Genomic DNA, 15,219 nt, shown 5'->3' with positions numbered 1-15,219 from the left:
GAGCCAAACTCCCAGGATCGGAGGAGACATCGCAGAAGAGAGGTTGGAGCACACCCAGAAAGTGATGCCTCCGAATGGCTGGGTAAGCACGGTGTGCACTACGGTGGATGACTGCACCTTGCCACCTCCTCCCGTCTGTGCACCAACCGAAGGCGAAGTCCAAGATGAGCAGAGGCTTAGAAAAGTGGAACCAAATGAGCCATTGGAATTCGTTCCCCTAAACTCGGGCATGGCAAGGATCGACACTGAAATGACATTTGAGGCACGGAGTGCCATGCAACAACTCCTCACCGAGCACCAGGACGTATTTGCTTGGAGCCACGAGAACATGCTCGAAATAGCCCCTGAAATCATACAGCATAGCCTTGGCATAGACCCAAAGGCCAAAGGAGTGAGGCAGAAATTCCAAAGTGTCAGTGCAGAAAAGAAAGTCGCCATAGCTGAGGAAGGCCAAAGGAATAGCCCCTGAAATCATACAATCACAGCCTTAGCATAGACCCAAAGGCCAAAGGAGTGAGGTAGAAACGCCGAAGTGTCAGTGCAGAAAAGAACGCCGCCATAGCATAACATTGCCTTAGTTTTATGGATGCCTACTCTGGGTATAACCAGATTTGCATGAACCTCGAGGATGTGGAGAAGACTTCTTTTATCACCGATCGAGGACTGTATTGTTACACAGCAATGCCTTTTGGGCTAAAGAACGTGGGCGCCACCTACCAACGACTGGTCAACCGTAGGCTCAAAAATCAAGTAGGAAGAAACATGGAGGTCTACGTAGACGACCTATTGGTTAAGAGTGGGATTCCAGAACAACACTTGAACGATCCGAGGGAGGCTTTTGCGATAGTGAGGCAGTACCAGATGAAGTTGAACCCGGCAAAGTGCGCCTTTGGAGTCGGATCAGGGAAGTTCTTGGGATTCATGGTGTCAAAACGTGGAATCGAGGCCAACCCCGTGAAGGTGGAGGCCATCCTCAACATGGCCCCACCCCGAAGCATAAACGATGTGCAAAGGCTGGCTGGGTGAGTGGCAGCTCTCAACAAGTTCATGTCAAGAACCACCGACAAGTGCCTGACGGTGAGTGTGATGTGGCATTCGAGGCTCTCAAGAAATACCTCACGAGCCCCCGCTCCTCAGCCAACCACCGACAAGTGCCTGCCTTTTCTTTTCGTTTCCTTTCTTTTCTTTTCTTTTCTTTTCTCTAATTGAATCACAAACAGCAATATTCAATTGTGAAAATCAAGCAATTGAATTCAAACACACAAGCATTGACAATGAAGTAGAAGAGAATCAATGGAACGGCACTCCAAGCAATTGACAAATTTAGTGATGCAAGGAACCCTAGAATTGTGAAAACCCTTGGTGATGCAAATTTTAGCCAAACCAAAAACCCTAAGAATTTTGGCAACCTAATTTTTGTTTCTTTTTTGCAACCCTATAACAATGAAGCCCTAGAATTAAATTTAAAGATACAAGAATTAAAAGATAGAATCAGACCTGATTGGAAACCTGGCTCTGAATACCAAATGATATGAACCCGTGGGAATGGAATCGCTTGAACCCACAATTAGTTTGAAAACTACCCAAGAAAGCCAAAATCAAGTCAATGGATGGAGAATCTAGACCCGTTGAGAACTCGTTTCAAGAACCTAGATTATATTAAAATCTAGACCCATTGAAGAACCTGTCTCAAGAACCCAGATTACAAGGAGAAACACCATAAAGGTTGTGATTTACCTTTGATAAGTTCAAAAATTCATTCAAGAACAAGAGGAGATAAACTCAACTCACAATGAATAAATTCATCAAATTTCATAAATTTCTTAACATGAGGCTAGAAAGAGTATTTAAACCAAAATCTAATTAAAATCCTAGCCAAAATGAAGCCTTTACTTCCAAAACTACCCTTGGATGAATAGTGCCACAGCTACAAAAAGTTGGCTACAGTACTTCTTTAAACCATAGTTCCTAAAAAGTAACTTTCTAAATAAGCCCTTGGCCAAAATACAAGGCCTTCCCAAAAACCTTAGTTCATAAGAAATAACATATATGTAGGCCAAGCATCCTGAAGTCCAATTATTCTAGACTAATTCCTATAACTAATAAAATAAACTCCTTTAAAGAAATAAACAAGTTAAAGGCCTTTAATCACATAATCATAATAATAGGCCCTAATTTATGTTACACTCTTCCATAGCATGTATCATGTGGATGATCACTGGATCTCCTTTTCTCAAGCCCATCTTGAATATTCAGCTCTTGCTAGACTTGTCGTTAGTGGATTGCACCAATCCTTGCATTACTTCCTTAATCTTCTTAGCTCTTGATCTTGTAATTGGCCCATCTAAAACTTGCAAAGGATCTTTAAGACTAGGCCCACATTGGTTCACATCAGAAGGCGCTAGCCGGAAAGGTATTGACGGGGGGGTATTACTAGCCCCGTGCCCTGCGAGATGCCGAAGAGTATGCACGTAAATGTTGGAAGTGCCAAGAATACACTAAAGTGCCCCACTGCCCGCCGAAAGAATTGACATCGATCACCTCACCTTGGCACTTCGCCTAGTGGGGAATTGACCTAGTCGGCCCACTCCTCCCTAGCAAAGGAGGAGTAAAGTTAGTAGTAGTAATTGTGGACCACTTCACCAAGTGGGTCGAGGCCAAGGTCGTAGCAACCATCACAGCGAACAACATCACACGATTCCTATGGAAGACGGTAGTTTGCAGGTTTAGCAGTGCACTATCTTATCGGACAATGGGAGACAATTTGATTTCAATCATACCGTAATTGGTGTCGGGAGTTGGGGATTGAGTTTCAGTACTCGTCCCCGGGCCACCCCCAGTCTAACGAGCAAGTGGAGGTGATCGACAAGACATTGATGGGAATGCTCAGGAAGTGACTTGTCGACAGAAAGGGGGCGTGGGTAGTTAGGTTGGAGGTAGAGATAAGAACCGCCGCCAACAAGCAGTGTTTCAACAAGCGGGTGCGTCCGAGAGCATTCAAAGTCAGAGACCTCTTACTCAAAAAAAGAGGGACTACAACGCAAGACGAGAGAAAGCTAGGCCCCCCCGATGGGAAGGCCCCTACGTGGTCACTGCCACAAATCTCCCGACTCCTACCAGCTCTGAGACTCCCAAGGAAATGAGCTGCCACATCCGTAGAACGCCGAACGCCTACGGAAATTCTATTGCTAAGCTAGTTTAATTATTGTATATTCATGTTTTCATCCATACGCTACATATCCTAATAAAAGAAGTGTTGTATTTCGATGTCAAATTTCAGGGACATAACGTAATCTCCATCAACGAAATCAATAAAATCTCCATCAACAAAATCTCCATAAAATACTTACCACCCCGCGAGGTGAAAGGGACGAGTGTAATGCCTAAGGCTACTCTATCCCTCTGTGGAGGAGTACAAGTCAGTCCTCGACCACCGGAAGATAAAAATATACCTTCCTCGTGAGCGTTAACAGGCGGGAGTGGGTCCAGTTATAGACTGCCAGAACAACATACCTTCCGCGGGGCCAAAAGGGCAGGGTGAGCCAAAGGCCATTTTGTCCCTCCCGCGATGGAGAGCGGATCCAACCCCGAGGCTACCTGAAAAACTTACCCTGAACTCCGCCACAATGAAGTGTGCGATCAGCGCCAACCTCACCTAAACTTACCCTTTACAGCGATGTTAACGGGCAGCATAAGGTCCACTCCCAAACTGTCTAAACAACCTATCTCACCACGAAAGATGATAGGTGAGTAGGAGACTCAACCTCCTCGTCCGGAAGAGTGGGACCAACCCCCTAGCAGCCCGAAGAACTTACACCTACCCACATCATAGTGAAGGAGAGGACCAGCCACATCGTTATCTGAATTACCTCCCCCGTGGGATACCAAAGGGAAAGGTAGGCTAAAAGGTTGCCTTATCCCTTCGGTGGCAAAGTGCGGGTTAGTCCTCAGCTACTTGATGGGAAAAGACTTACATTTCTCATAATCGTCAACAGGCGGGAGCGAGTGTAACGCCTGTCCTTGTGGTGAGACTTCTTACAAAATATTTTAGAAAGGGCGAAGGGAATTACCGTTCGATTTAAAACTTTTTACTTGCATACCCAGGTTGCAAGACTCTACGTTTATAAAATAAAATGTGCTTTAGAATAAAAGAGGTTTACAGCGGAAAATATTAATCTTAAAATAAAAATGCCTCTCATACATTAAAAACTCATGCCTAGACTTCCATGCTCTTCCGCATGGGTTGTGTCCATCCTGACCATTCAATTCCTGTTGAAGGGGGAGGGACATGCATAAAAACTAAAATGAGTCGATGATCGATGAGTGTACGAAAATGCACTCTAAATACCCTATTACTGGACTAAAATGCTAAAATGTTAATAGAAATCATAAGAATTAATGTGTATTCTTGAATTGAGTTTCTATTTACTTTGGGATACTCCTAAGTAAATTTTTATATTTAATTTCAGAGTCTATAAAAGAGCAAGTCCAAACCCATTCAAATTCAAAAGACTTTCAAGTGGGCAAGACCTTGGAACAACCTAAAAACTTTCAATGAGTGTAGAACTGATGGGAACCAAGATGGGCCTAGTCTTAAAGATCATTTGCAACTTTCAGATGGGCCAAGAAGATCAAGGAGACAATGCAAGGATTGATGCAATCCACTTGGGACAAGTTTAGCAAGAGCCCAACATTCAAGATGGGGCTTGAAGGATGAAGATCCAATTTTAATTCATTTTATTAGCTACGGAAGAGGGCAACGAGATTTAAAGGCTTTGGCACTTGAAGGGTTTCAAGTTATTTAATTCTTTTAAAGAACTTATTTTATTAGTTTAGAATAATTGAGTTTATTATGGGAAGCACTTAAGGGGGCCTATGCAAGGGCATGTTGGAAAAGTTATTATTTTATTGAACTAGGGTTAGGGTTACTGTAGCCGAGTTACTGTAGCGTGACACTGTTCATCCAGGGGCACTTTTGGAAGATGGGGGTTTATTTTGGCTAGGGTTTCATTAGGTTTTGCTTTAAATACTCTATGTAGCCTCATTCTAATCAGTTTATAAAGTTTATGAAATTTGATGATTTTATTCATTGTGAGTTGAGTTTATCTTCTCTTGTTCTTACTTGAACTTTTGAACTTATCAAAGGTAAATCATAACCTTTGTGGCTGATATGAACCCGCGGGAATGAAATCCCTTAAACCCACAATCAATTTGAAAACACCGCAAGAAAGCCAAAATCAAGTCAAGGATGGAGAACCTAGACCCGAAGAGAACTCGTTTCAAGAACCTAGATTATATTAAAATCTAGACCCGTTGAAGAACCCGTCTCAAGAACCCAGATTACAAAGGAGGAACGCCACAAAAGTTGTGATTTACCTTTGATAAGTTCAAAAGTTCAATTAAGAACAAGAGGAGTAAAACTCAACTCACAATGAATAAATTCATCAAATTTCATAAACTTCATTATCTGATTAGAATGAGGCTACATAGAGTATTTAAAGCAAAACCTAATGAAACCCTAGCCAAAATAAACCCCCATCTTCCAAAAGTGCCCCTGGATGAACAGTGCCGCGGCTACAGTGCCGTGCTACAGTACTCGGCTACAGTAACCCTAACCCTAGTTCAATAAAATAATAACTTTCCCAACATGCCCTTGCATAGGCTCCCCTAAGTCCTTCTCATAATAAACTCAATTATTATAAACTAATAAAATAAGTTCTTTAAATGAATTAAATAAGTTGAAACCCTTCAAGAGTCCAAAGCCTTTAAGTCTTGTCGTTGCCCTCTTCCGTAGCTGATCAAATGAATTAAAATTGGATCTTCATCCTTCAAGCCCCATCTTGAATGTTGGGCTCTTGCTAAACTTGTCCCAAATGGATTACATCAATCCTTGCATTTTCTCATTGATCTTCTTGGCCCATCTGGAAGTTGCAAATGATCTTTAAGACTTGACCCATCTTGGTTCCCATCAGTGGCGTTCCTCCTTTGTAATCTGGGTTCTTGAGACGGGTTCTTCAACTGGTCTAGATTTTAATATAATCTAGGTTCTTGAAACGAGTTCTCATCGGGTCTAGGTTCTCCATCCATTGACTTGATTTTGCCTTTCTTGGGGAGTTTTCAAATTGATTGTGGGTTCAAGGGATTTCATTCCCGCGGGTTCATATCATTTGGTATTCAGAGCAAGGTTTCCAATCAGGTCTAATTCTATCTTTTAATTCTAGCATCCTTCTAGGGCTTTATTATTCTAGGGTTGCCAAAAAAAAAAAGAAACAAAAGGTAAGCTGCCGAAATTCTTAGGGTTTTGGGTTTGGCTGAAATTTGCATCACCTAGGGTTTCAAAATTCCAGTGCATCTCTAAGTTTGTCAATTGCTTGGAGTGTCGTTCCATTGATTCTCTTCTACTTCATTGTCCATGATTGTGTTTGAATTCAATTGCTTGGTTTTCACAATTGAATATTACTGTTTGTGGTTTGAATTAGAGAAAAGAAAAGAAAAACAAATTTGAAAAAAAAAAAAACAAAAAGAAGAAGAAGAAGAACAGAGAAGGTGGCGTATTCAAAGTTGCTACATATTTACAACAAAAAGAAAGAAAGTATTTGTTGATTGAGCTTTTATCATCATCGGAGTTGAATACATCTTTCTAGTTTGTATCTTGTTTTATAATTACCCTTTCCCTCGTATAAATTCCTTGAGTCTCGTGCCATTGTATTCATTCCTTGTTTCTTTGATCTATATTACTGGTTGGAATATAATACAAGGTTGTATTGTCTTGATCTAGTTCAACTAGTTCTTAAAGAACTTAAGCGGGAAAACTATTGAGGTAAAAGGCAAGAGAGTATGAGACTATTATCAGGAAAAAGCCATTAAGAGTGAAACACGAGTGGAGTGCCATTATTCGAGTGTAAACACGTAAGGGAGTGTGTGAGGTTTACCACTAACATTGTTTTTGTGCAGCATATTATGATGTCTCGTAGAAGTGAATTTTCACCAAAGGGGATGGCAGATAACTCATCATTTGTGTTGCAAGCCATGCAACAACAGTTTGAGCGGTTGAATTTGGTGTTGGGTGAAGTGAGGGATAGTATGGATAATCAAGAAGTAGTAATTATAAATCTGCAAGGTGAGAGAGATTGGAGGCCACGTGAGCCCAGAATTGAGAATGGGTATAAGAATGGAGAGTTGGGTAAGGATGAGGAAGGCTTAACATCTGAAGTTGGATTGGTGGACATAGAGGAGTTTGGGATGCAAGAGGCCTTAGGGCAAACTCAGGGGGTCGAGATGGAGTAGATAAGAACCTTGGGAGCATCAAAATGAAAATACTATCATTCCAAAGTAGAACTGACCCTGAAATTTATTTAGAGTCGGAGAAAATAATAGAGTTGGTGTTTGATTGTCATAATTACTCTGAGGAGAAGAAGGTGAAGTTGGTTGTAATTGAGTTCACTGATTATGCGATTGTTTGGTGGGATCAACTAGTGACCAGTAGGAGGAGGAATCTTGAGAGGCCTATAGAAACATGGAGAGAGTTGAAAGCTATCATGAGGCGGAGATTTGTACTTAGCCACTACTATAGAGACCTCTACCAAAAATTTCAAAATCTTATACAGAGGTCTAGGAGTGTAGAGGGGACTACCATAAGGAGATGGAGGTGGCTATGATTCGGGCTAATGTAGTGGAGGATCGGGAGGCCACGATGACAAGATTTTTGAGGGGGTTGAATAGGGAGATAGCCAATGTAGTTGAGTTGAAACATTATGAGGAGGTAGAGGACATGGTGCACATAGCTATGAAGGTGGAGAGACGGCTAAAAGTGAGAAAAAAATGATCAAGTTGTAGCAAAGGGGAAGACCGAACCACCAAAGGGAAAAGATTTGGGTGAGGCTGAAACCTCAAGAAAAAGAGAAAATGAGCTGACAAACAGTTGTGAGGCCGAGAGTTCAAAAAAAGAGGAGACAGAAAGAAAAACAGAGAGTGAAAAGAACAACGAGAGTGAGAGGAAAATAGAGAATGAGGCTGAAACATCAAAAGAAAGAGAGAGAGAAAAAGAAAATAGAGAGGTGGTTGAGAGTGGAGCCACAAGAGAAAAAAGAAACAGAGATTGTAGAGAGAAATAAAAAGACAAAACTGAGTTTTTATGTTAAGGGAAGCTTTTATGCTAACGAATTTAATGACTCTTTGCCAAGTGTTGTTGTTTCTTTATTGCAGGGATATGAGGTCGTGATTCCTAGCGGTGTGTTTAGTGGATTGCCACCTATTGGGGATATAGAGCACTACGTTGATTTTGTGTAAGGTGCGACAATTCCTAACCGACTTTTATTTGAAGAACATGAGTCCTTGACACACTTGAAGGAACAAGGTAAGTTGTTGACTAGAATGCATGCTAAGTGGGAGGACTATATTGAAACTTTTCCTCATGTATTCAAATACACACAAGGTATAGAAAATTTGGTTGACGCTTTAGGAAGAATGTATGTTCTTGTCTTCATTTTAGATACAAAATTGTTGAGACTTGAATATGATAAGGAATTGCATGCTAATGATGATGACTCTGCTAGTGTGTATGGAACATGTGAGAAAGCATCATTTGGTAAGTTCTATAAACTAGATTGGTACTTGTTTAGAAAGAATAGATTTTGTGTGCCTACTAGTTTTATGCGTAAGTTGCTTGTGTGTGATGGATATGCTAGTTTGTTGGGTAACCTTGGTGTAAAGAAGACTTTTGTTGTGTTGCATGAATGTTTGTGGGAATATCATTTGCCATTCAAAGACGTGTTGCACGAACGTTTGTGGAAGTATCATTTGTCATTCATTGATGTATTGCATGAACATTTGTGGGAGTATCATTTTCCATACATTGACGTGTTGCATGAACATTTGCGGGAGTATCATTTGCATTTTATTGAGTTTGCATATAATTGGAGTGGTCATTTTGGTGAAAATAAGATTTCAGACGTGTTGCATGAACGTTTGTAGGAGTATCATTTGCCACTCATTGACTTGTTGCATGAACGTTTGCGGGAGTATTATTTGCCATTCATTGAGTTTGCATATTGCTGTGGTCATTTTGGTTCAAGGAAGACTTTAGATGTGCTTCATGAACATTTGTGGGAGTATTGTTTGTCATTCATCGAGTTCACATATAATTGGAGTGTTCATGCTACTACTAAATTTTCACCAATTGAAATTGTTTATAGACTTAATCCTTTTCCTATTTTAGATTTAAAGTCTTCACCAGTTGATGGTAGGAGTAGCTTGGATGGACTATTCCAAATTCTTGAACAAATTAATCAAAATGCATATCTAATGGATCTTCCAGTTAAGTATCATGTTTCTACTATTTTCAATGTTACTAACCACTTTCCCTTTGATCCAGGTGGAGATTCGAGGTCGAATCCTTTTGAGGAGAGGGGGAATGATGGGAACCAAGATGGGCCTAGTCTTAAAGATCATTTGCAACGTCCAGACGGGCCAAGAAGATCAAGGAGACAATGTAAGGATTGATGCAATCCACTTGGGACGAGTTTAGCAAGAGCCCAACATTCAAGATGGGGCTTGAAGGATGAAGATCTAGTTTTGATTCATTTGATCAGCTATGGAAGAGGGCAACCCAAGACCTAAAGGCTTTGGGCTTTTGAAGGGTTTTAACTTATTTAATTCATTTAAAGAACTTATTTTATTAGTTTAGAATAATTGAGTTTATTATGGGAAGCACTTAAGGGGGCTTATGCCAGGGCATGTTGGGAAAGTTATTATTTTATTGAACTAAGGTTAGGGTTACTGTAGCCGAGTTACTGTAGCGCGCACTGTAGCCACAGAACTGTTCATCCAAGGGCACTTTTGGAAGATGGGGTTTTATTTTGGCTAGGGTTTCATTAGGTTTTGCTTTAAATACTCTATGTAGCCTCATTTTAATCAGTTCATGAAGTTTATGAAATTTGATGAATTTGTTCATTGTGAGTTGAGTTTTACTCCTCTTGTTCTTAATTGAACTTTTGAACTTATCAAAGGTAAATCACAACCTTTGTGGCGTTCCTCCTTTGTAATCTGAGTTCTTGAGACGGGTTCTTCAACGGGTCTAGATTTTGATATAATCTAGGTTCTTAAAACGAGTTCTCATCGGGTCTAGGTTCTTCATCCATTGGCTTGATTTTGGCTTTCTTGGGAAGTTTTCAAATTGATTGTGGGTTCAAGGGATTCCGTACCCGCAGGTTCATATCAACACCGTCATGCATTATGTTTCTAGCTAACACTTGCCTAGTGCTACTGAAAGCTCACACTTGGACTAGACCTAGTGCTACTGAAAGCACAAATAGGTCACGACCTGCAAGAAACCCAAATAGTGGTGGAATTTACCATCTCAGGGAAGAGGATAGCCTAAAGGCTAAGGTTGAGATGCTCACTAGGCAGCTAGATGTGTTAAAGACTAAGCACTTAAAGCCAACACACGTGGCTAAACATCCAGAGTCTTTTGGACCATGTTTTGTGTGTGGCGGGGTAGATCACCTCCCCCAAGAGTGTCCCACATTTGCTGAGATGAAAGGGATGAATGAGGAACAATGTAATTAGGTATGTACAAGAAGCCTTTTACACCTTATTTCGATACCTATAATCCGGGGTGGCGCAATCACCCCAATTTTAGCTAGAAGTCTAAAAACCAGCCACCTACACAACCCCCTAGATCATACCCTGCACCATATCATGCACCTTCATCTTCTAGGAATCCTTTAGAAGACACTTTGCATGCTTTTATTGAGACACAGGGTAAGACTAACTAAAAGTTTGAATATTTGATTACGCAGATTGTTAAGAAACCAAGGAGATAAAGAGCCAAGTGTCTAAATTGATGAGCTCCTTGAGTGTGAATGAGTGAGGTAAGTTCCCTTCTCAGGCTCAGTCCGCACCCCATGGTCAACACATGGCACAAGAGAATTTGAAGGGTGTGAATGTCATTGTGACGAGAAGTGGTAAGTCATTACACATCCCAACAACGAACAAATCAGAGGATGTGGAAAAGGATCAAGATAGTAGTGATGCCGAGCTGACCAAGGAACCTGATGTGAGAAAAAGTCCTGTTAAGGTACCATTCCCTCAAGCTTTAAAATCAAGCAAACGAACCACTGTGGTATATTGCAAGTGGCTGACCGTTCAGTCAAAATATCCCGGGGTGTGGTAGAGGATATTCTAATTCAAATTGACAAATTTTATTATCCTGTTGATTTCCTAATCCTTGACACTAGCTCTGCTGTTGATACCACTTCTAAAATTCCATTGATTTTAGGTAGGCCTTTCCTTGCAACTGCTAATGCTCTTATTAATTGCAGGAATGGGCTCATGAAGCTATCTTTTGGAACCATGACTCTCGAGGTGAATATCTTCCATATTGTAAAACAGCCAGAAGATGATGACGAGAGCCACCAGACATACATGATTGACTCACTCGTTGATAGGGGAGTTTCTATAGCTCATGATTTTGATCCCCTTGAGTATTTTCTTGTTAATTCTAAGTTTGATTCTATCAGTGATCCATCTGATGTAGTTGATATTTGTGTTATTTTTTATAGAACTCAAGATTACGGCACTCGGGCATGGCAATCGAAGTTTGAGGAGTTGCCTGAGAAAGGTGAAAAACAAATTCCTTCAAGTGTGGAAGCACCCAAAGTTGAATTGAAGCCTCTGCCTAAGGGTTTAAAGCATGCTTTCCTTGGTCCAGGTGATACTTTTCATGTTATTATCTCATCTGAATTGTCTCAGTCTCAAGGTGAGAAATTAATTCGGACCCTAAGTGAGCATAAGTCGGCCTTAGGTTGGAGCATTGTGATATAAAGGGTGTTAGTCCCCTGGTCTGTTCTCATAAAATTAATTTAGAGGAAGGAACTAGCACTCATAAAGACTCCCAGCGTAGGCTTAATCCTACTATGAAAGAAGTGGTGAAAAATGAAGTGTTGAAACTATTAGATGCAGGAATGATATATCCTATTGCTGATAGTAAATAGGTAAGTCCTACACAGGTTGTTCCTAAAAATTCAGGTGTTACTGTGGTGAAGAATGACTTGGGAGAGTTAGTCCCTACAAAACTTGTGACTGGGTGGCAGATGTGCATTGATTATAGAAAATTGAATGCTGCCACCCGGAAAGACCATTTTCCTCTCCCTTTTATTGATCAAATTCTTGAGTGTGTGGCTGATCATTCTTTCTATTGTTTCTTGGATGGTTATTCTGGTTATTATCAAATTGAAATTGCATTAGAAGATCAGGATAAAACCACTTTCACTGGTCCATTTGGTACTTATGCTTTTCGTAGAATGCCATTTGGATTGTGTAATGCACCTGCTACTTTTCAACATTGCATGATGAGCATTTTTAGTGACATGGTTGAAAATTGCATGGAAGTTTTTATGGATGACTTGACTATTTTTGGATCTTCTTTTGATGCATGCTTATTGAATTTAGAGAGAGTGTTGACTCATTGTGAGGAGAAGGAATTAGTTTTGAATTGGGAGAAATGCCACTTTATGGTACCTTTAGGTATTGTCTTAGGGCATATTATTTCTTCTAGGGGAATAAAGGTTGATCAATCTAAGATTGAATTAATCTCTAAGTTGCCTACACCTAGGACAGTAAAGGATGTGAGATCCTTTCTTGGACATGCAGGCTTTTATAGGAGGTTCATACAAAATTTTTCCACCATATCTAGACCACTATGTGATCTCCTAGCTAAAGATGCCCCATTTGAGTGGACACAAGCTTGTCAAGAGGTCTTTAAAATGCTAATTGGTAAGCTTACCTCAGCACCCATAATGCAGCCACCTGATTGAACTTTACCTTTTAAGATCATGTGTGATGCTAGTGACTTTGCTATAGGTGCTGTTCTTGGACCACAAAGGGAGGGGAAGCCTTTTGTTATTTATTATGCTAGTAGAACTCTAAATAGTGCTCAGATGAATTATTCCACCACTAAAAAAGAGTTGCTAGCTATAGTGTTTGCTTTGGATAAGTTTCGTGCTTACTTGATTGGTTCTCCTATTATTATTTTCATAGATCATGCAGCCTTTAAGTACCTTCTTACAAAGAAGGATGCTAAGGCGCGACTGATACGATGGATTTTACTTTTGCAGGAATTTGACATCACCATCAAAGACAAGAAAGGAGTGGAGAACGTAGTGGCTGACCATCTCTCAAGGCTCACATTTGAGGACACATCTGACCACCTGCCAATCAGGGATGACTTTCCTGATAAGCATTTACTTTCTATTACTTCTCTACCATGATTTGCTCATATTGTGAATTATTTGGCTGCAGGTGAGATATCGGTGGATTGGAACGCTCAGGACAAGAGGAAGTTCACGATTGAGGTACGTAATTTCTATTGGGATGAATCTTTCCTTTTCAAATACTGCCCCAACCAAATTTTAAGGCGTTACATTCCTGATGAAAAGATTGCTAGCGTCTTGGAATTTTGTACTCCCAAACTTGTGGGGGCCACTTTTCAATGAAGAAAACATCTGCAAAAATTCTGCAATGTGAATTTTATTGGCCCACCTATTGTCGCTCATGTGAAAACTGTAAAAAATTAGGAGTTATGTCCCATCGTAATATGATGCCCTTAAACCCAATATTGGTGATTGAAATTTTTTATTGTTGGGGCATTGATTTTATGGGACCATTTCCTCCTTCTTTTGAATACCAGTATATTATTGTGGCAATAGATTATGTGTCAAAATGGGTAGAGGCAGCAGCTTGCAGGAGTAATGATAATAGGACAGTAATTAAATTTCTCAAAGAGAATGTGTTATCTCGATTTGGTACACCACGTGCTATCATTAGTAATCGGGATACACATTTTTGCAACTATTCTTTTGAGGCTTTGATGAAAAAATATGGGGTGGTACATAAGATCTCTACTACCTACCATCCCCAGACAAGTGGACAGGTAGAACTTACAAACTGGAAAATTAAGCAAATTTTAGGAAAAAACGGTCAACTTGGATCGCAAAGATTGGTCTTTGAGACTAATTGATGCGCTTTGGGCCTACCGTACAGCTTTCAAAACTCCCTTAGGCATGTCACCTTATAGGCTTGTTTTTGGAAAGCCTTGCCACTTACTAGTGGAGCTCAAGCATCGAGCTTATTGGGCCATCAAGCATTTCAATTTTGACATGGGAGAATCAGGTAAGCTTAGAAAATTTCAGTTGACCGAGTTAGAGGAGTTAAGAAATGATGCTTATGGGAACTCTAGAATTTATAAGGCTAAAATGAAAGCGTTTCATGATAAAAATATTTTGAGAAAAACGTTTAAGCCTAATGATCGAGTGTCCTTATATGATTCTAGACTCCATAATCACCCAGGAAAACTTAGGTCTAGGTGGATTGGCCCTTTTGTTGTGAAGAATGTTTTTGCAAATAGGCGGTAGAAATAGAGGATCCCAAGGATGGTCGGATCTTTAAAGTAAATGGTCAACGCCTTAAAGTATTAATTGATAGACAAGTTTCGAAAGTGGAAGACATTCCACTTGTGGATCCGGTCTATCAACCTTGATCACACCACGCAAGTATGTTTCTCTTTATTTGTTTTGTTTTATTTTTGTTTTCTCTTATTTTCTTTCTTTTCCTTTTTGTTTGCTATTGTTTTCTTTGTTTTTGTTTCCAGGTTAGTTTCATTTTGTCATTTCAGGTTACCATCTTTGGTGCTTAGCGAGCTACCCAAGTCACTCATTAGGTGTATTCTACCATTTTTAGTTACTCCCCATTCAAATTTGATTCTTAAACATTGAGGACAATAGTTCATTTAAGTTGGGGGGTGGTGGTGCAAATTCAGTATTGAAAATACTTGTTGGAACTCTGTGGCATATTTTCATGTGTCAAACTTTTTTTTAATTTTGCATCACACGTCATCATTTTCACATGTGTACTCATTCTTATTCATAGCCATCTTCGTGAATTCATCAAACCTACCATAATCATTTTTTGCTGAGGTATTCATAGAATCTTTAATGCACTTATCCAAGTTTTATGGTAAGATGGTGGTTTGACACATGTAGCTAGATAACTCTTTTGCTTAAGTATTAATGTGAGTTTTTGAGAGGATCGAGAGCCTACAAATGTAATAAATTGTGATAAGCGTTCATTGATATGTTGAATTGGACACTTCTTTTGAGAATATCATTACATGGTTTGTGGTAAGATGGTGGATATACTTGGGATATGACGAAGGTCAACTTA

At 40.0% G+C, this 15,219-nt stretch overlaps 1 pseudogene; it reads left to right on the top strand.

The window, feature by feature from the left end:
* Positions 1 to 10,915: 10,915 nt before the first annotated feature.
* Positions 10,916 to 14,692, top strand: LOC118348638 (annotated as a pseudogene).
* The last annotated feature ends 527 nt before the right edge of the window (positions 14,693 to 15,219 follow it).

The sequence above is a fragment of the Juglans regia genome, chromosome 6 (genome assembly GCF_001411555.2).
Source record: "Juglans regia cultivar Chandler chromosome 6, Walnut 2.0, whole genome shotgun sequence".
Classification (NCBI taxonomy): domain Eukaryota; kingdom Viridiplantae; phylum Streptophyta; class Magnoliopsida; order Fagales; family Juglandaceae; genus Juglans; species Juglans regia.
Note: the sequence above shows the minus strand (reverse complement) of the source record. Positions and strands in the feature narration are given on the sequence as shown.